The sequence below is a fragment of the Phyllobates terribilis genome, unplaced genomic scaffold (assembly GCF_046119375.1).
Source record: "Phyllobates terribilis strain yellow unplaced genomic scaffold, ASM4611937v1 Scaffold_5__5_contigs__length_657084704, whole genome shotgun sequence".
In the NCBI taxonomy this organism is placed as follows: domain Eukaryota; kingdom Metazoa; phylum Chordata; class Amphibia; order Anura; family Dendrobatidae; genus Phyllobates; species Phyllobates terribilis.
Window position 1 is genome coordinate 284,393,057 of NW_027362765.1, and position 22,493 is coordinate 284,415,549.

Genomic DNA, 22,493 nt, shown 5'->3' on the forward strand with positions numbered 1-22,493 from the left:
CCGTGGAAGAAGAAAACCACAGTTCTATTTCTCTGGCCTACACCAGAATATTTTAAAGAGTTATATTTGTGTCTGAACAGTCAGGGAGACACTATTACTGTTTTTTTTATGTAAAAAAGGCCAAAAGCTGGATAATACAGAGATTTGAACCGTGGAACTGCAAAACCAAACTTCTAGTTATCTGGCCTACACCAGAATATTTTAAACAGACATATTTGTGTCTGAACAGTCAGGGAGATACTATTACTGTTTTTTTTTTATGTAAAAAAGGCCAAAAGCTGGATAATACAGAGATTTGAACCGTGGAACTGCAAAACCAAACTTCTAGTTATCTGGCATATACCAGAATATTTTAAACAGATATATTCGTGTCTAAACAGTCAGGGAGACACTATTACTGATTTTTTTTTACGGAAAAAAGGCCAAACCTGGATAATACAGAGATTTGAACCGTGGAACTGCAAAACCAAACTTCTAGTTATCTGGCCTACACCAGAATATTTTAAACAGATATATTTGTGTCTGAACAGTCAGGGAGACACTGTTACTGTCTTTTTTCTGTAAAAAAGGCCAAAAGCTGGATAATACAGAGATTTAAACTGTGGAACTGCAAAACTAAACTTCTAGTTATCTGGCCTACACCAGAATATTTTAAAGAGATATATTTGTGTCTGAAGAGTCAGGCAGACACTATTACTGTTTTTATATGTAAAAAAGGCCAAAAACTTGATGATACAGATATTTGAACCGTGGAACTGCAAAACCAAACTTCTAGTTATCTGGCCTACACCAGAATATTTTAAACAGATATATTGGTGTCTGAACAGTCACAGACACACTCAATTTTTTTTTTTTGGGGGGGGGGGGGGGGGAAATACCAAAAGGTTATTAAGACGCGTATTTGTACAGTCTGACTGAGGGAAAAAAAATACAGGATTTAGATGAAAAAAAAAGGATTTTTCCTGGCCCCTGAGACCGGGGGATAAGTCTAGCAATTTGACCAGCAGGAGCACACAGGACTGTAATGCAGTGTTTGTTGGTATAACCACTGTGTCTCCTATACAGCCTGCCTGCCTGATATCTGGGATGGATATTAGTCCTGAGAAGGACTGTTTGTTTGATTTGGCAGGCTTTAGAGACCCTACACTAACTATTTTACAGTATAAATCTCTCCCTAGCTCTGCAGCACTGACCGTACACTGTCTGATCTGGAGCGCCTGTGTCCAAGATGGCGGCACCCGGTTTTAAATACTCGAGATGACGCTGTGCGGCCAGCCAATCACTGTAATGCCCACAAACAACATGGCTTCGGCATTACAGTGACTGGCTGGCAATCCCTGAATGTTCATTGGCTCTGTAAAGAGCGCCAAACGTGCAGGGCGGACACCCGAGCTCCTGCTCGAGTAACCCGGAAATGCTCGGTGCTCGCCGATCATCCCCAGTAGCGAGATGCTCGGGCGAGTACCGAACAGTGTCGAGTATGCTCGCTCAACACTAATTTTTATGTTTTGAGATAGTGAGAGGCATCATATGCGAGGGCCATTATGTATCCCCCAGAATGTGCTTAGAAGCATACTGAACCGCTGCAGTGCATTGTAATCACAGCCACGGCTGTGGTTAACATGCAAAATAAAAGTAAGTGTGGGCTGGGTCAAGTTATTTAACCAAGTCAGTTAAGGAAAACCTGTCTTGGGCTTTTATTTTTGGAAAGATCTGTAGGATGGTAGTGGGACAGATTTCACCCTCTAGTCCGGGTCTTAAAAGTGGCCTATAGCTACGGTTTTCATTTAAACCTACAGTTAAGGTTTGGGTGTTTAATTTTGTGTTTGGCTTGAACATGTAGCAGAGCTGAAGGTGCTGTGGATGTATGCCTGGCTGTGTAAAGCTAACACAGACCAGAGCCAGCGATGTGGTAACCACGATAGCACCCAAGAACCTTACGGAAGTGCAAATGCCATCCGCACTGGACTTTATTTATCTATTCCCAGTTGCGATCCGGAGGTGAGAATTTCATGTGTGCAGTATTTGGACAAGAAAAGGACATTTTGTTTAACTTGCCTGAGTCACTGTCTCACTAAATTCACTGGTGGAAACACCGCTGCCGTACATATGGAGGAGAATGCAGGGAGTGTGAATTGAGACATACTGCATGTCGGTAATCAAGCCTGCAAAATTATAAAATCGGACCTGTGGACAATGTGGAGGACCTACTAAAGCAGTTGTTCCTCAACCAGCAGCAGATTCAGCGGCCACAGCAGGAGCAGCACCAACAGCTGTAGCCAGGGTTGGACTGGGGAGTCTGGGGCCCATAGGTGGAATTGACTCTAGAGGCCCACCCTACAGCTATATGCAAATACCTGTTAGCCATTATCCCCGTTATAGTGGAGCATTGACTGTAAAACACAGGCAGCTGCTGCACATCTACTGTGTGCCATCATAACTGGGATGTACAATTACTGTAGTTTGCATTACAGGGTTATTTGATTAAAACAAGTTATCACCGATTCACAGGTTAGGTAGGGTATAACTTATTGATCGGTGGAATCCGACCATTGGAAACTGCACCAATCGAAAGAATGGGGAACTTTTATCCCTGACAGGGCACCTTTATCCCCATTTTAAAATGAAGCAGCAGGTGGGACGTTTGACTGCAGCTCCATTCATTCTCTTTAGGGGCTTCCAGAAAATGACAAGTGTAGCCCCTTAGGGAATGAATGGATCAGTGGTCGAGTCGTACATACCGCTCCATACTAATGAGGATAAAAGTTACACATTCTGCAGATCGGTGCTGGTCCCAGCAGTCAGTCCCCCACCAATCAATAACTTATCACTTATCCTTTGGCCACGTTCACACGTTCAGTATTTGGTCAGTATTTTACATCAGCATTTGTAAGCCAAAACCAGGAGTAGAAAAATCAGAGGAAAAGTAAAATAGAAACATGTCACAACTTCTGTATTTATCACCCACTCCTGGTTTTGGCTTACAAATATGGAAGTGAAATACTGACCACATACTGAATATTTGAAAATGATCTTAGGATAGGTGATTATTAGTTTTCACCATAGAACCTCTCTAAGGTTAAAAGCACACACAGCATTTTTGATGTTTTTTCACGGCGGTTTTTCGCCGCGGAAACGCAGCGAAAATGCTTGGTAATGCGTCTGCCAGCTATTGCAATGGTAATCCTGATGGGCTGTGCACATGATGCGGAAATTTCCGCTCAGGATGGCCAGAAAAAAATCACAGCATGTTAATTGTGTGCAGCATTTCCGCAGCGTTTCCCGCCCATTGACTTTAATTGAACCGCAGAAAATTCTCAGATATAATATTTATACCTGCGGATTTGCTGCGTTTCAATTAAAGCCAATGGGCAGTGAAATGCTTCGGAAACACTGCGGGTGGTACCCGGGTCAGCAGAGGAGGACTACTACCTTCATCCGACCACCGCTCCCACTGATAGCAGCAAGAGCGGCGAGGCTGAGGGGAGCAGTAGTCTCCTCAGCTGAGCTGGGTACAATGCGATGTAAAAAAAGAAAAATTATTCTCACCTGTCCGGCAATGTCATCCTCCCGGCGGCCGGCGGTACACTGCCGGGAGCGTGCTCACTCCCAGCTGTGTACTGTGCTGCCAGGACCTGTGGTCACGTGAGCTATTAGCTGAAGTTCAGCTGAGAGCTCACGTGACCTCACATTACGGTACCGTTGCTGCGTGGGAACATTCTCAAGAATGTTCCCACCGGTACTGGTGCTGAGGTCACCGGGGCTGATCAGCTGATCTTCAGCTGATGAACCCCAGTGACCTCACTCCTTTAGCAGCAATGTACACTGACAGGAGTGATTTTACACTCCTGTCAGTATACATTGCTGTTCTATACAGCAGTGACATCAGTGATTGCTGATGTCACTGCTGTAGAAGTGACCCGGATCGCCGAGGGACAATTGTGACTGAATCGTGTACTACGTCATGACGTCAGACAGGTGAGGGATATGGTTGTTTTTTATTTTACTTTTTTACAGAAGATCGAGGGATTCGGGGACTGAGAGTACAATAAAAAAAAAAAATTAAAACCGTGTTTTTTTTATTTAATTAAAATACTTTATTCTGGCCGTGTATTTATTGAAAAAGCGGCGACCACTTTACTACACGGTTACTGGTTACTACACGGTTAGTAATGGGGCGCGTCTTATAGATGCCCTCCATTACTAACCTGAGCCCCCGCTCTTCCCACTGCCCTGTAGCAGAGGCGAGTGGGGTAATGGGGTTGGGGTTCACGTCAGCTTTGCATTGGCAGCTGATGTGAACCCCAACCCCATTACCCCACTCACCTCCGCTACAGGACAGTGGGAAGAGCGGGGGCTAAGTGCCAGATTTGGCGCACCTTATGGATGCTCCATTTCTGGGACTGCTGAGGGGTGATATTATTAGCAGCGGGGATGGGCTAGTATCCATGGCCCCTTTCCTGGCTATTAATATCAGCCTGCAGCTGTCTGTTTAGCTTTTTCTGGTTAGAGTTTATAGGGGAACCTTACGTCAATTTTTTTCTGGGGTTCCCCTGTAATCTAGCCAGTAAAGGCTAAGCAAACAGCTGTGGGCTGATATGAATAGCCAGGGAACATTTTTGGCTAATGGACCTTTGTCCAGCTACTAATATCAGCCCTCAGCGGTCGACTTTCCCTCTGCTGGTTATAAAAATGACGCAGGAGCCAACGCCATTTTGTTTTAAATTTTAGGCTCTTTGCCCACGCTCCGGACGTAGCAGCGTTTTGGACTTTGCTGTGTCCAAAACGTTGCATTCTATTGAACTCAGGTAAATCCGCATGTGCTCACTGAACCATGCGGATTTATTGCATTCAATACATTCTAGTGGTCAAATTTATGTTGCGGAGACTATTGACTCCGCAAGAGAATTTGACACGCTGGGGTCCTGAAAGACATGCTGCATGTCAGTGTCCATGGGTGATTCGCAGCCTCTGATGCATGCATAGTGGACATTGGATCTCTAGAGATCCCATCCACTATGCTGTAACATCTGGATGCTGCGATTTTGACACTGTATAAACACGCAGCATCAAATCTGCAACGGCTCCTGATCGTGGCCACGTACCCAAACTCACTGACAGCATGTCAATTTCTGTAGCGGACACGCCAGTCTCCGCTGCAGATTTTGACCGATTAAAGTGTCATTATATGCGGTGGATTCACATCTACTGACAACTAAAGTGCGGCATTAGAATACTGCATTTTTGGACTCAGCAAAAATACGCTGCATCCAAAGCGCTTCTGAGTGCTGATCGGGGGGAGGTAGTGGCTAACGAAACAGCTTTGAGCTGTTAATAATAGCCAGGGACCATGTTTGCCTAATGGCACCTTCCTAGGCTAAAAATAGCAGCTCACAGCTGCTCCAGAAATTACATGAATGGGAATGCAAATAAAGATTGGGCGAATGGGATTAGCTGACACCTAGCTCTTTTGTTTGGTCATGACAAGATGTTAATCAGACCCTTTCATCACCAAACCTAATATAAATAAAGTAAATAGTTAAATAAACACACAGACACAGACTAAACACTTTATTTGAAATACAACAGACACATTCTTTAACCCTAAAATGCGCAACCATAGAAATCTACACTTTCACATACCTGGGGCCTTTTAGGCCTGTGTGCAAATAACATGGAGTAACTCAAATAGAAATACTTTTCAAAGTTTATTTGAGATGTGAATATTTCAAAACATTATAATTATGTGCATAAAACAAAAAAAAGTAATTACACCGGCTTAAAACGCCCAATATATGCATTCTATATAATTCTTTAGATATTTATAACGATTTTTTTGTCTAAAAGTTTTTTATATAAAAGTTGTAGTAAACATGGTGCAGGAATATTTCTTATCAAAAACTTTCCTTTTCAACTTTACTGATTACCCCAACAATTTTCACATATTAATTTTTTCGGAAGAATGTTCCTTGCAGACATTTTGTCCACAAGTAGTACAGAAACGCTCAGATTTCCTTTCCTTCTTTGCTGGACAAATATAACAGCGCTTTCTTTTTTTTTCGCTTGGCTCTGGATGTTCCTGAAAATGTATACCACATCGGATCATAGCTTCAGTAATTTGCCTTGGCAAGCATTTCATGTTGCTTTGCTCCATCATGGTAGGCGTCAAAAGTTCATAGCAAAGATCCGTCAAGAATAGACGTCTCTTGTCCTTCCTGTTGGCATGGAATTCTGGATGAGTTTCACTATAAACAATATAGCTATTGAGGGCTGACACATCAAGAATATTATAAAAAATAACTACAGGCCAAGGTTTTGTCTGCCTCTTTCACGAATACTTTCCAATCATTTCATCCATCTCGTCCACACCTCCTTTTGTTTAATTCTAATGCAGTATGATTTCAGGTTTCTGTTTCCTGTCATCGGTGTCAACACTTCCATCATGATGCATTGTACTCAGTAATATCTATTGACTGACATTGTAGCTTTGTAGTGTGGATCTGAAAAAGGGTTCAGAAATAATTCTCTGATTGGAACATCGTACAATTTTGTGCACCCTGCCTGAAGAGTAAGGGCAATATAACCATATAGTTCCTCTTTTGTTATATTTTTCCATGTTTTTTTTTCTTCCTGAAGCGATATGTTTTCCTTCTAAGTAACAGTACAGACAAAAAGACTGAGGATCACATGTAAACCAAGTACAGGCCTAAAAGGCCCCAGGTATGTGAATATGGGGTAGTCCCAAAAAAGAGTTGTTTTACCAAAATGCCTATAACATAAAAATATATGAACAACTGGAAATTACTAACAACTATATACCTGAGGAATACCTAGAGTTTCAAAATTCTAACTAAAGTAATCTTGCAGAAAATAGAAAACAAGTAACCTAGTAGGCCTGCGAGGCCCCAGGTATGCGTTCTAGGGTTAATCATTTAAATTAAGCAATATACTCACCCCAGTTCTGACGGTAATCCAATGGTTAAAGCAATGTCTCACCAAATAACTTTATTTAGCTCTAAAAAGCAGTCATTGATGTACAAAAATGCTTCAAAAAACGCATCAAAAATGCGGCAAAACCGCATGTTTTTTTCACAGCATTTTTCCTGCCAAGGAGATGCAGAAATGCTGCAGAAATTTCTGCTTCAAATCCTGAACGTGCACACATACTGTAGCCTTAGTGCATATTTGCTACTGTGTAATAGTCATAGGACAGGGAGGTGTTAAACGTCCAGGTAATTAATCTCTATTGGAAATCAAGAAAATTTCCCCTTATCGATATCAGAGAGAACAAATGACCGCCATATACAATATGCACAACACAATCCACTATCCCAAGACCAATAATACCACATATAAGGAACAAATACCTCCACACCGTGACCAGACTACATATTATCACCACACAGTAACCGAATATCACCACATACAGATGATTAATACCGTCACACCATGATCAGACCACATATTACCACTACATACAGATTAATACCATCACACCATGACCAGACCAGGTATTACCACCACAGTGACCGAATAATACCACATAAAAGGAACAAATACTGCCACACCAAGACCAGATCACATATTACCACCTCATAGTGACCGAATAATACTGATCATTAATAAAAACCAGAATACTTGTAAGGTGCCCCAGCGAGGTAGTCTTGGGCGAGCTGTAGCCCCCTCTCGCTCTGGCACCCTACAGACAATACGTGTCCTCCCTCTGAAGTGTGGCTGTGTATGTGGTGCTCTTCACTTACTTCAAGCAATTCGATCGCGGCTGTCTTCAGGCATTTCTCTTCTGGGACCAGGGCAGCAATAAATTCAGAGGACACGAGGTTCTTAACCAGAACTTGGACTTTACTTGGAGAAGAGGAATATGTACAATATTTACAGGCAGATATAATGGATAAGGCCCGACAGGTTATCATCTCTCTCACAGGCACTGGCAACATCTTCAGCCCTGGTTCCCTCCTTAAGTGAAGCATCACTGTGACTCTAATCTCTGGCCCAAGAGACTCTTCTGCAATATCAACAGTGATCGGGATCCGATATCTCTCCCCCACGTCTTAGCCTGGAGTCCTATTTATCTTCCTCTGCTTCCTGCAGACTAGAAGTGCCCCGGGTCCTCACTACCTTTGATGAGTTTCTCCGGCCGGCTAACAGGACTCTTGCTCTTGCGTAGGGAGACTTTCACACTGGTGATCCCACTGTCTGAGGGTATGGAGCTCCCGTCTACCCTAGCAGCCACATATATTAGCTGCCCGTACAATTCACCATCCTATCTCTTACTGAAGAATCACTTCCTGATTCTGGAAACTAAACAGAGATTTTCCTAATGTGCCCACCCTCAGTGAGCTGTCATCACACAGCATTAACTCATCACTGTCTGTAACACTGCTAGCAGACTCAACCTGACATCTGCACCCAGGACAGTGGCATCTTGTGGCTGTTTACAGGTACTGCAGCCCACAAGGAACCATGCCAAGAACAAGCTCTATGTAACATACCTGGCGGCGTCCTTGCATAGTGGTCCATCTCCCACTGTGCAAGAGCGCGCACTTGATCTCCAATCCAGAATGTCTCTCTGACTTCTCTCCATGCTGTCTGTTTGCCTCTGTTTTATCTGCTTAAGGGCGGCGCCCGATCACTTCCTGCTTTTTGTACCTGCTGCAGGCACACCCCTTGTGCGTCCTCAGCCTATTGCTGTCTGTTACCTGGTATTTAAACCAGCTGCTCCAATTAACCCATGCCTGAGCATCTTGCCCTGTCAGTTGGCTTCTTGTCTCTGACATGCCAGGTCCTGTGTATGTTACCTGTCTTGCAGTATCTGTTCCCGTGTCTGTACTGTGTCCTACCTGTGTACTCTAACCTGCAGTCTGTACACGCCTCTAGCCTGTTGTCTTCTGCCTATCCTGGAGGCTGTATTTCCAGGCCAGTGTGAACACGCTCCTAGCCTGTTCTTTCCGCCTTCTAGGGGCCGCATACCTAGACCTGTTCCTGTATCTTGCCTGTTCTTGTCTGTATACTCTCCTAGCCTGTTACCTGTTTTTCTCCATGTCCGTACCTTCCCTTTTCTTGCAGAATCTGATCCCGTACCTATCTCCTACTCGTTGTCTCTGTACTCCCGTTTGTGAGTTTAGAGTCCACGCGCTACTTCATTGCAAGTATCCTGTGTGTACCTGGTTCTGCCTTTCCCTTCCAGTCTGTTCCGTGTGAACAGAGCCCTGTCCCCTCCGCTCTGCCTTGCTTGCCGCTTCGGCGGTTCTTGCCTGCTCACCCCTGTCCACTGCGTCTGCGGTTTCACTTTGCTCTTCCCTGTCCACCGCATCTGCGGTTTCGCTTTGCTCAGCCCTGTCCACCGCATCTGCGGTTTTGCTTTGCTCAGCCCTGTCCACCGCGTCTGCGGTTTCGCTTTGCTCAGACCTGTCCACCGCGTCTGTGGTTTCGCTTTGCTCAGCCCTGTCCACTGCATCTGCGGTTTCGCTTTGCTCGGCCCTGTCCACCGCGTCTGCGGTTTCGCTTTGCTCAGCCCTGTCCACCGCGTCTGCGGTTTCGCTTTGCTCAGCCCTGTCCACCGCGTCTGCGGTTTCGCTTTGCTCAGCCCTGTCCACCGCGTCTGCGGTTTCGCTTTGCTCAGCCCTGTCCACCGTATCTGCGGTTTCGCTTTGCTCAGCCCTGTCCACCGCGTCTGCGGTTTCGCTTTGCTCAGCCCTGTCCACCGCGTCTGCGGTTTCGCTTTGCTCAGCCCTGTCCACCGCATCTGCGGTTTTGCTTTGCTCAGCCCTGTCCACCGCGTCTGCGGTTTCGCTTTACTCAGCCCTGTCCACCGCGTCTGCGGTTCTGCTCAGCTTTGCCTTGTCTACCGCATCTGCGGTTCTGCTCTGCTCGGCCTTGACTACCGCACCTGCGGCTCCGAATTTGTCTCCCAGTCTGTACTGGACCCTACCCAGCCTGCGCTCTAGTCTGCCTGTTCCTGTATTCCCCGGTGTGGGTCAACAGCCGTGTCCGGAGTCTGACCTGGAGTAGACCCTGGTCCCTCTGCTCGGTTCCTCCCTGGTGCACTGGCGTCATATGCCGTCGTGCGACCTTGGTCGGATCGGGCAGATACTTAGTTACGCCCCTCCAGGCACTCTCCGGTTCATGGCACAGTGGAACCACTAAACACGCACACGCCAGTCAGTCCGGGCGTGTGCATTACACTCTATATCACTCAAGGCTCGATCAGGGCACTAAGTTCCCCCTCTACTCCACTGACTGGACCACTAAAGCCAACCCCTTAGCTTGGTCTACCAACAGTTCAGAGAGGTCTGACTTCAGGAACACTTCCTTTAACTATCTCAGTGCCAAGGGAAGGCTACGCCCTTCCCCACTATTACATACTAATAACACTAATATTACCACTGGTGACATTACACAGAGAAGCTCTGTGTATAGTTTAAGTGTACAGGTAATACAGTGATAATCAGTGACATTACAGCACATACAGAGTACCTGTATATGCTGTAATACAGGTATATACAGGTAATACAGTGACCACTGGTGACATTATACACAGGAGCTCTGTATATAGTGCACAGGTTATACAGTGACCACTGGTGAGATTATACACAGCCGGCGCCATTTAATGTAACTGCTATGTGACGTCAGCGCGCAATTATGGGTGAAAATATAGGCGTCACACAGTCCTGCATACAGAATTATGGGCGCCACATAGTCCTCCATAAAGAATTATGGGCGCTACTTAGTCCTCCATACAGAATTATGGGCACCACACAGCACTCCATACAGAATTATGGGCACCACACAGTCCTCCATACAGAATAATGGGCCCCACACAGTCCTCCATACAGAATTATGGGCACCATGTAGTCCTCCATACAGTACAATGGCCCCACATAGTCCTCCATACAGAATTATGGGCATCACACAGCCCTCCATACAGAATTATGGGCCCCACATAGTCCTCCATACAGAATAATGGGCCCACATAGAGCTCCATACAGTAGAATGGGCCCCACATAGTCCTCCATACAGTATAATGACCCCACATAGTGCTGCATACAGTATAATGGGCCCATATAGTCCTCCATACAGTATAATGGGCCCCACATAGTCCTCCATACAGTATAATGGGCTCCCCACAGTCCTCTATAGAGTATAATGGCCCCCACACAGTCGTCCATACAGTAAAATGGTCCCCACATAGTGCTCCATACAGAATAATAGGCCCTACATAGTCCTCCATACAATGGTCCCCACATAGTCCTCCATACAGAATTATGGGCCCCCATATAATGCTGCATACAATATATAATGGGCTCCCATAAGATGCTGCACACCGTATATGGGCCCCCATAAGATGTTGCATACTGTATATGAGCCCTCATAAGATGTTGCATACTGTATATGGGCCCCCATAAGATGCTGCATACTGTATTAGGTGCCCCATGATACTGCATACTGTATATGGGCCCCCTGATGCTGCATACTGTATATGGGCCCCCTGATGCTGCATACTGAATATGGGCCCCCTGATGCTGCATACTGTATATGGGCCCCCTGATGCTGCATACAGTATACGGGCCCCCTGATGTTGCATACTGTATATGGGCCCCCCAAAGTTGCATACTGTATATGGACCCCTCGATGTTGCATACTGTATATGGGCCCCCTGATGCTGCATACTGTACATGGCCCCCCTGATGCTGCATACTGTATATGATCCCCCTGATATTGCATACTGTATATGGGGCCCCTGATGCTGCATACTGTAAATGAGCTGGTGGAAAGATGATGAATTCTGTTTTATCCATGTTAAGTTTTAGAAATCTGTCAGGGAAGAAGGATGAGATAGCGGACATTGTGGGATTTTGGTTAGTAGGGAGGAGATATCGGGTCCAGAGAGGTAGATCTGTGTGACGTCAGCATAGCGGTGGTACTGAAAGCCATGAGACTCTATGAGTTGTCCCAGGCCAAAGGTGTAGATGGAGAAGAGCAGGGGTCCTAGGACTGAACCTTGGGGGACACCGACAGATAGGGGGTGAGATGAGGAGGTGATGTGTGAGTGGGAGACACTGAATGTCCTGTCTGTTAAGTATGAGGAGATCCAAGATAGGGCAAAGTCTTTGATGCCAAGAGATGAGAGAATCTGTAGGAAGAGGGAATGGTCCTTTGTGTCGAAGGCAGATGACAGGTCAAGGAGGAGGAGGACAGAGTAGTGTATCTTGGATTTGTCAGTTAGTAGGTCGTTGGTGACTTTAGTCAGGGCAGTTTCAGTAGAATGGTGTGGTCGGAAGCCAGATTGGAGGTGGTCAAAGAGAGAGCACGAGGAGAGGTTTGAAGACAGTTCAGAATGGACATGTTGTTTCAGTAGTTTTGAGACGTAAGGGAGAAGTGATATGGGGCAATAGCTAGTCAGAGAGGGTAGGTCAAGGGAGGGCTTTTTCAGGATGGGTGTGATCGAGGCATGTTTGAAGTATGAGGGGAAGACACCAGTTGTTAGTGACAGGTTGAAAAGGTGGGTAAGGGTTGGGATGAAGACTGTGGTAAGGTTGGGGATGAGATGGGACGGGATTGGGTCAAGTTCACAGGTGGTGAGGTGTGAATTGAAGAGTAAAGAGGAAAATTGGTCTTCTGTAATGGTGGAGAAGCTGGTTTTGGAGGAGGAGGATTGAGTAGGTGGGAGGAGGGGCTGGGGGGACTTTAGGCAAAAGCTTTGTCTGATGGTGTCAATCTTCTGCTTGAAGTAGAGGCAAAGTCTTCAGCTGAGATGAGAGGAGAGGGGCGAGGCACTGGGGGACATAGGAGAGAATTGAAGGTGTTGAATAATGGTTTAGGGTTGTGAGACAGGGAGGATATGAGAGATGAGAAGTATGTTTATTTTGCAGCAGTGAGTGTGGATTTGAAGGTAATGAAGGACTGTTTGAATGCGATTAAGTGCTCATTGTAGTGGGACCTTTTTCTACGCTCAGCAACACCGATGGCACGTCGCAGCTCTTTGGTTAGGCTGGTATGCAAGGGTTTTGGTATTGAGCCGAGCATGCATCGTTTGTATTGTGTGGCCTACATATTGAAGACCACATGTACATTGTAGTAGATATACAACATACGTGGATTGGCAACTCACCTGACAGTTAATAGAAAAGGTTTCACCCTTTGTCTGTGAACAAAAGGTAGTAACCCCGTTCATAATCGTCCTACAGCATAGGCACTTTGGAGTGTTGCATGAAAAACAACCATTGTTATGTGTAGATAGTTCTTTATTGAATTTGGGTTTTAAAGACATGTTACTAGGAGACACTACTACAATGTACGTGCAGTCTTCAATATGTAGGCCGCACAATACAAACGATGCATGCTCGGCTCAATAAGCTTCGTCACAACATACGTATTGATTATCAATTTCATCTCAAAAGATTTTAGTGCTTTCCATCAGAAGGATACAAGTTTTTTAAGACTTACCATAATAGATCAGGTAGTTGACACTGTCCCGGACTGATATAGTAGCCTCATCAATAAGGAAAGTTTTTGGATCTTCAAGCTTGGTACACTAACTCCTGAGGAATTAAATCTTACTATAGATAATGTGGTCAATTAGGGCATTTTTTATGGTTTTTAGTTTTTCCATTTTCCAGTCTTGATTTTTTTTTTTTGTTGTTTTTTTTATCAAAAGTTATTGTTATGTCATCATTATTATTATATTATATATATATTGTTTTTTTTATGTATAGATTTTATGGTTTTATTTCACATGTTTTTTACTTTATTAATTTTATCTTGATTGATTTTCTGATGGCTCCCTGCCAGCATACAAGGGGTGCTGTGACCTCATTCAGTGCCTTTCTTTTACTGGTAGGTGGTTTCTATATAATATGTAATTTCCCCTTCCCATTGTTATACCGCCTGAGGAAGGTAGCAATCTGCCACTGAAACGCGTTGTGGTTTAATAAAAGGTTTGTTTTTTACTGCCATTGCCCCTGTGGCTTCTGTGCCCTAGCGCTCTAACCAAACCGCTTTTCCATTTCTGCATCTTCACGTCCGTGCTTCGAGGGTATGCAGCAGGAGCTGCTCTGTGCAAGTTTTTTCCACTTACTATTCATCTTTGAGGACCTGCAGTGACGCTTCCTTGGACCGCCCCATCACGTTACCGACTGACTGATCAAGCGACCGGACACAACCTTGCTAGACCTGCGGTGACACACCCCTGGATTGTCCACATGACAGGTGTGGGGATCATGGGACCGGATCCAGGAATCCTCCTGTGCTTTTAAAGGGCTGGTGTCCCTAAGAAAAAAATTTTTTTTCCTTCCTCCACTTCCTCTCCGTCTTTCTCTGGGGCCCACCGGGCATTCCACTGGTACACCGCCAGCCCAGTCCAACTCTGGCTATAGCAGCAGCAGCAGAGCAACCTGATTCTGAAAAACATTGCAGCCCTGAAAGAGACGCCCCCACCGCCAACCCCGGTTCGTCCTGAAACCCGGGACAAAGTCAGGTCAGCATTGGGGAAGACGAGTACCGAGGACGACATGGAAGCTTTCCTCACCGTGTTTGAACGCACAGAGCTTGCTAATTTCTCAGTCGGCTGAGGTGGTGGCCCCATTCCTGATGGGAGAAGCTCAGCAGATGTACTTTGATCTCAGCTGGGAGGGTGCCCAGAATTATGGAAAACTCAAAGTTGAGATCTTTGCAATGACTGGGGGGTTAAAACATATGTACGGGCACAATGTGTGTACCAGTGGTCCTTTGTGGAGTCCCACGCTAGGTCTCAGGCATTTGACTTGCTGCACTTAGTAAGAAAATGGCTCCCGCTTGAGAATTGAGCCCAGCCCAGATGTTAGAGAGTGTAGTACTTGACCAGTTGGTATGAACTTTGCGATTAGCCATACAGAGCTGGGTGGACCAAGGGGACTCGGGCAACCTAGATCAGGTGGTTCGCCTGATTGAGCGTTATGTGGTCACCCAGGCCTTCATACGTAACTCTGTCCCACTACGAGTATCACGCCGCCCCTAGAGGTATTAGCAGGAGAGGTCGAGGAGACCACATCCGTTCCAGGGCTGGAAGCATCCCAGTGTACTTTTGGGACAGGTCAGCTCCAGAATCCCACACTAGCCTGGGTGTGGGAACGGGTGATAATGATAAATGAGATGGCACAGCGACCTGGCGCAGAGGCGGCTTTTCCTAGTATAGTGGTCAACCAGGGGATGCTATACCAGGTTGACAAAATATGCAACGAACTAATAGAACAGCTGGTAGTGTCCCAATCATACTGCCGGGAGGTGCTTGCGATGGCCCACAAATATGTGATGGTAGGTCATCTGGGAGCTAAAAAAAATGCAAGAGTGTATTCTGCAGCGGTTCTTTTGGCCCGGGGTTTGTGCCGAGGTTCAGAGGTTTTGTGAGTCGTGCCCAGAATGTCAGCTGACCGCACCCACAGCAAACTTCTGTAGTCCACTGGTTCCTCTGCCTGCTATAGAGGTACCTTTTGAGTGGATTGCTAGTGATCTGGTATGACCAATAATGAAATCAACCCAGAGCCACCAACACATATTGGTCGTAGTGGATTATATGACTCGTTATACGGAAGCGATTCTTCTTCATCATACCTCAAAACTTATTGCCCAGGAGCTGTTTGCCATGTTTTGCTGCCTTGGGCTGCCAAAAGAGATCCTTATGGACCAGAGGACTCCTTTTATGTCCAAGGTCACTGTGAGGAGCTAGCCTTTGACTAAAAACCATTGGACCAATACACGTAGACCTGAATCCACAATATGTACAGCATGCACTGAGTGGATAGAAGCACTAGGGGCTCGGGAAGCAGAGCATATCTTGAATATATTCATGCTGGAACAATTTATGTCCAAGCTCCCAGGTGACTTAAAAGAATGGGTGGCGAATAGAAAACCACTCATTCTAGTTGAGGCTGCAAGATTGGATGATGATTGTTCAGTTAATCGTCCCGGGCTAGATGAAAGGACAGCCCCAGCGAGTCGGGAACAGGGGCTTACAGGAAGGCCAGTGAGATCCATGGACTGGCGAGAGGAGGAACTGTGGGGATTTCGGACTTCACAAAGAGGGGGAGGTTTCCCAAGCCCCTAAGTACGGCCCGCTTCAGGACGAGGAGAGTTGACCTGCCATAACTGTGGACGCATGGGACACTTTGCCAGGTAATGCCGGGAACATTCTAGCCCACATCATCCATGTCCCCAAACGGTGAACACTGTGCTGCAATGGGGCTGGAATGCTGGGGGACAAAGGATCCCATTAACCCGACCGGAAGAGAAATAGGCATATGTGGTACAAGGACAAGTTTCCTGAACTAGGTGGAACACCTCAGCGACCATGAAGCATCATCTGCAGCAGGTTTAGGTAGAGGACAGGGAGGATGCAGGGCTTCGTGACTTTAAAGCCTCGGTCACATTGATCAAGAAACATATAGTACTGGACCAATGTATTGTTCCCGCCAGCCACATGTTAGTCAATGTAGCCAGAGAAGAATATCTGAATATTCGGAGGGCCCAACTACAGTTAGACTGGGGTCAAAGTCATGCAATGGTGGAGTGCAGCACCTACCAGTAGATGTGTTCCTGGTAAAAAACCTAGGAGCAGGGTTGGTGTGCCACTGGACCAATGTTGTAACCCAAAGCCAAAGACCAGTTCCCACTCTGTCAGCTGAGAGGGAACAGAGCGATTTCAGCATGCCGACTAACCCCCACACCAGTGGTGAATAATGCACAAAATGCAATGCCTGTTAAAGAGACGGAACATAACCTAGGGGAGAAAAATGACATCAGGGAGAAGGCCCAGGGACTTTGGGACACTGGGTCTTCCATCGCCCTGGTCAGCTCAGATATTGTCCCCACAGAACACTATTTACCAAGCCGGGGAAAGAGCAGGAAGAGTTGTTCCATCGGTATGGACGGATCCATACTATCGAGAGGAAAAATCTCAGAGGGAGCAGCGCAGCACCATTTGCCTTCATCAGCTTTCAGGATCTGTGAAATGTGGAGGACGCCATGGTTGGATGGAATGTATACAAGTTCGGTTCTCGTCGGATACATGTGGAGTTTCCCAGGTCAAACTGGAGATCAGGAGAGGATATGGAGGACCCCGAGGGAAGAGCAGACCCTCGTCCCAGCAAACTGAATGCCAAGTCCTCGTCTCCTCCATCGGGGAGTTGGCAGGATCTGAAAGATCATTTGAGAGAATCTGGAGATGACTGCTATGCTGATGTACACAAGGTTGGAATGGGGATTATGGAGTTTATTCACAAGGAAGACATGGAATATGCTTTGCGGAAACTGGATGATACAAAGTTTCGTTCGCATGAAGGGGAAATCTCTTACATCTGTGTCCATGCTGAAAAAGTGAGGGGAGAAGTATGAGGAGCTGGTCTTTGACTAAAGACTATTGGACCAATGCACGTAGCGTGGAATCCATGGCTCTAAGGGATACAGACTTTTTACAGCAAGGAGCCGCCCCCACAGGGGGTCTGAGATGCAGTCCCAGGGACATGGGCTCCGGATGAGAAAAATACCTCCACCCACCTTTCTCCAATCCTGTGCAAGAATGTCCTGAACGGGAGCTGTGGTATAAAAGTCTCTGTCTTTAACTTCAGAGTGACTCTTCATGAACAGCACAAGGAACCATGGCTCCATTAGGTGGAATACAGGTCTGCTACTCTGTCCATCACTGAACAGACAAAGACGTTTGGAGATCAGTTTCCGGCTGGAGATTTATACACGTGCTACGGTCGTAATATCTATCTTCTGGATGTGAGGAACTATCTTAACAACTGTTGCCAGCTGTAGCTGGAGACATGTGCTATGGTTGTGGATCATGGACTGTGATTACAGACAATACTGGTGGGAGATACAAAAGATGTGGGCCAAACAAAAGTATGGAGACAGTGGGTGACGCCAGATACGGAGGCAGTGGAACTATTGGCCCCAGGATGGGATCTTGTGGACTGGGACATAGCATTGTAACCATCTTCCTGGGATTGCTGTGAGTCCACGGATGTAAGGAATAAAAAATAATTGCATTGTTAACCTGCCTAGATGATTATTATAACCCACAACCTCAGATCTTCGCAATCATTAAAAATTTGTGTAAGCTGCTCCAGATCATACAGTTGTACATGTAAGTCTACCACCCACAGACCGATGGTATAGTTGAAAGATTTAATAAGACCCTAAATGTATGTGAAAAAAAGTGGTAGCAAAAGATAGGAAGGACTGGGATATGTTGTTGCAGTATCTAATGTTCGCCGTCCGGGAAGTACTGCAGTCTTCCACAGGATTATCTCTGTTCAAACTATTATATGGTAAACATCCCAGGGGACTGCTGGACATGCCAAAGATACATGGGAACAGGAGCCCACCTTCATAAAAGAATTATAGAGCATGTTGCGGTATGGAGGACCGGATAACATCCATAATGCCTATCATAAAAGAACATCTCCTGAATGCCCAGGCAGCTCAGAGCCGAGGTTACAATAAAAAAGGCCACAGTTAGGTCCTTTAAACAAGTAGATAGAGTGTTTGTTTTAGTACCCACCACAGATAGTAAGCTCTTGGCCAGGTGGCAAGGCACATATGAAGTCCTGGAAAAATTTTGGGAAGTGAACTACAGGGTGTATCTGTCCGGGAAGAGGAAACCTGAGCAAATTTACCATGTCAATCTATTAACCCCTTAATAACATCTGACGTACTAATACGCGTCTGTGCCCTGGGACTTAAGAGCCAGACCCGTATTAGTACGTCATATCTTTAATGCGGCACCGCGACTTAAGTCGCGGTGACAGCATTAAAGTTACGGTGCCATCCTACCTCCTGGTAGATGGCGTCATCATCCCGGGGGCTGTCGCCGCCCCCCCGCACCAGCGATCGCTGTGATTGGCTGTTCAAATCTGAACAGCCAATCACAGCATTTCTCACTGTTTCCGGCAATGTGATTGCCGGAAACAGTGATCTGCAGCCTAGGATCGGTGCTCCTATGAGCACCGATCCTAGACTGTTGCTAGGACACCCCAGCCCTGGCCCCGGACTGCTATGATCGGTGCGATCGCCGATCACATCGATCGCACCAATCGTAGCGCGACCGCGCGGTGACAGGGCGGTCATGGGGCGGTGACCGGCTTGTGACCTGCCTGTCACCGCCCCATGACCCCCTGTAATGTGACTCAAGCCCCCAGACTGCTGTGATTGGAGCGATCAATGATGACATCGATCGCTCCAATCAGAGTACCTGAATACAGGTGACCAGGCGGTCACAGGGAGGTGTCACCCCTCTGTGACCCCCTGTGGTGCGTGCTCTGCTCCAGCCATGTCTGATTGGTGCAATCAGTGTCACCAATCAGATGGCTGGGGCACAACATGCACCACAGGGGGTCACAGAGGGGTGACACCTCCCTGTGACCGCCTGGTCACCTGTATTCAGGTACTCTGATTGGAGCGATCGATGTCATCAATGATTGCTCCAATCAGATTACCTCCACCTGTCACCACCCCATCATCACCCTGTGACCGCCCTGCAGACCCTCACATTTGGTGAGGATTTCTACAGAGCGATCACATCTGATGTGTCTGTGCTGGGCCTTGTAGTGCCACAGAATATTCTCACTGTTCCAGTCGCTGCTGCTGCCGCTGCTCCTGGATCTTCTGTTCCAGCGTCCTGGATCTTCTGCTCCAGCTCCTGGATCTTCTGCTCCTGACCTGCTGTGGTTCCTGCTCCAGAGCCTGCTGCTGATCCTGCAGAGAAGACTTTGGTAAGTCTGTTCTCCCCTCATCCACCCCAATCCCCCCTCCCCCCTCTTTTTACCCCCCCTTACCTTTGGTCCGAGTCTCCAGCTCCACTCCCGGTCACCAGCGCCGGGCTCCTGGTCACCAGCGCCAGGCTCCTGGTCACCAGCGCCTGGCTCCTGGTCTCCTGCACCGGGCTCCTGGTCTCCTGCACCGGGCTCCTGGTCTCCTGCACCGGGCTCCTGTTCTCCTGCTCCGGGCTCCTGGTCTCCTGCTCCGGGCTCCTGGTCTCCTGCTCCGGGCTCCTGGTCTCCTGCTCCGGGTTCCTGGTCTCCTGCTCTGGGTCTTCTGTTCCTGTCCTGCTGACCCTTTGGTAAGTCCATCTCTGATCTCCCCTCATCCACCCCAATCCCCCTCTTCCCCCTCTTCCCACTCCCCTGTCTTTTTACCCCTCTTCCCACCCCAGTGTCCCTGTTAATTCTTTTGCTTCTGTTCTCCAGCTCCAGTACCGGTCTCCTGCACCGGGCTCCTGGTCTCCTGCACCGGGCTCCTGGTCTCCTGCACCGGGCCCCTGGTCTCCTGCACCGGGCTCCTGGTCTCCTGCACCGGGCTCCTGGTCTCCTGCTCCGGGCTCCTGGTCTCCTGCTCCGGGCTCCTGGTCTCCTGCTCCGGGCTCCTGGTCTCCTGCTCCGGGTTCCTGGTCTCCTGCTCCAGGTTCCTGGTCTCCTGCTCTGGGTCTTCTGTTCCAGTCCTGCTGACCCTTTGGTAAGTCCATCTCTGATCTCCCCTCATCCACCCCAATCCCCCTCTTCCCCCTTTTCCCACTCCCCTGTCTTTTTACTCCTCTTCCCACTCCCCTGTCTTTTAACCCCCCTTCCCACCCCAGTGTCCCTGTTAATTCTTTTGCTTATGATCTCCAGCTCCAGTACCGGTCTCCTGCACCGGGCTCCTGGTCTCCTGCTCCGGGTTCCTGGTCTCCTGCTCCGGGTTCCTGGTCTCCTGCTCCGGGCTCCCGGGCTCCTGCTCTGGGTCTTCTGTTCCAGTCCTGCTGACCCTTTGGTAAGTCCATCTCTGATCTCCCCTCATCCACCCCAATCCCCCTCTTCCCACTCTCCTGTCTTTTTACCCCTCTTCCCACTCCCCTGTCTTTTTACCCCCCTTCCCATCCCAATCCGCCTCACCCCAGTGTCCCTGTTAATTCTTTTGCTTCTGATCTCCAGCTCCAGTACCAGTCTCCTGCTCCGTGCTCCTGGTCTCCTGCTCCGAGCTCCCGGTCTCCTGCTCCGGGCCCCCGGTCTCCTGCTCCGGGCCCCCGGTCTCCTGCTCCGGGCTCCCGGTCTCCTGCTCCGGGCCCCCGGTCTCCTGCTCCGGGCTCCCGGTCACCAGCGCCGGTCTCCTGCTCCGGGCTCCCGGTCTCCTGCTCCGGGCCCCCGGTCTCCTGCTCCGGGCTCCCGGTCACCAGCGCTGGTCTCCTGCTCCGGGCCCCCGGTCTCCTGCTCCGGGCCCCCGGTCTCCTGCTCCGGGCTCCCGGTCACCAGCGCCGGTGTCCTGCTCCGGGCTCCCGGTCTCCTGCTCCGGGCCCCCGGTCTCCTGCTCCGGGCTCCCGGTCACCAGCGCCGGTCTCCTGCTCCAGGCTCCCGGTCTCCTGCTCCGGGCTCCCGGTCTCCTGCTCCGGGCTCCCGGTCTACTGCTCCAGGCTCCTGGTCACCAGCGCCGGGCTCCTGCTACGGGCTCCCGGTCCTGAAAGAACAGAGAGGACTTTGGTAAGTAATCTGATCTCCCCTCATCCAACCCAATTCCCCTCTTCCCACTCCCCACACATTTGTGCGCACATCCAGCAGCCGCCGAGTATTGATCGGTGGCATAGTTCACCAATCCACACTCGTGCTCGCTGTTTGCACCACATACAGTATTTCCTTTTTCCACACACTCTAAATAAAGTACTGACACACACACACTCTCAAAGAATTGACACACACGCAGCACATACATAACAAACAATGTCCAGCTCATCCCAAACTCATTATTCAGCGGAGGAGGCATACGCTATTCTTGCCTCCGACACTGACAGTGAGGATCCCACATTTCTTTGTTTTTCCGACTCCTCGTCGTCTTCCTCCTTCTCTTCTTCCTCCTCTTCCTCAGGTTCTGCTGGCCCGCCCCGCCGTCGTCGCAGGAGAGATGTTCCAGCGCCCCCCACTACTGAGCCTATATGGACTTCGCCCCCCGAAAATTATGAGCCGCTGATTCCTGATTTCGTAGCGGAATCAGGAATCAAGTTTGACACCACCGGCCTCACAGAAATAGACTTTTTCAAAGTCTTTTTCTCTGAGGATTTTATAAACCTCATGGTGGGCCAAACTAATTTATATGCTCATCAATTTTTAGAACAAAACCCCTCTTCATCATTTTCTAACTGGTCTCCTGTAGACGCAGTAGAAATGATGAAGTTTTGGGGCCTGGTCCTTCTTATGGGGATCTTGAAGAAGCCCGAGCTTCGGCAATACTGGAGTGTTGACGTTTTGTATAACACTCCAGTGTTCCGAATGGTCATGCCCCGGACACGTTTTCAGGCCATCTACAAGTTCTTGCATTACCAAGATAATGCAAGGTGTCCTGCACGCGATGACCCGAACTTTGATCGTCTTTTCAAAGTTCGGCCGGTCATCGAACACTTCAACAACAAGTTTGGTGAAGTGTACGTGCCCCAAAGGGACATTTGTGTGGATGAGTCCTTAATTTCTTTTAAG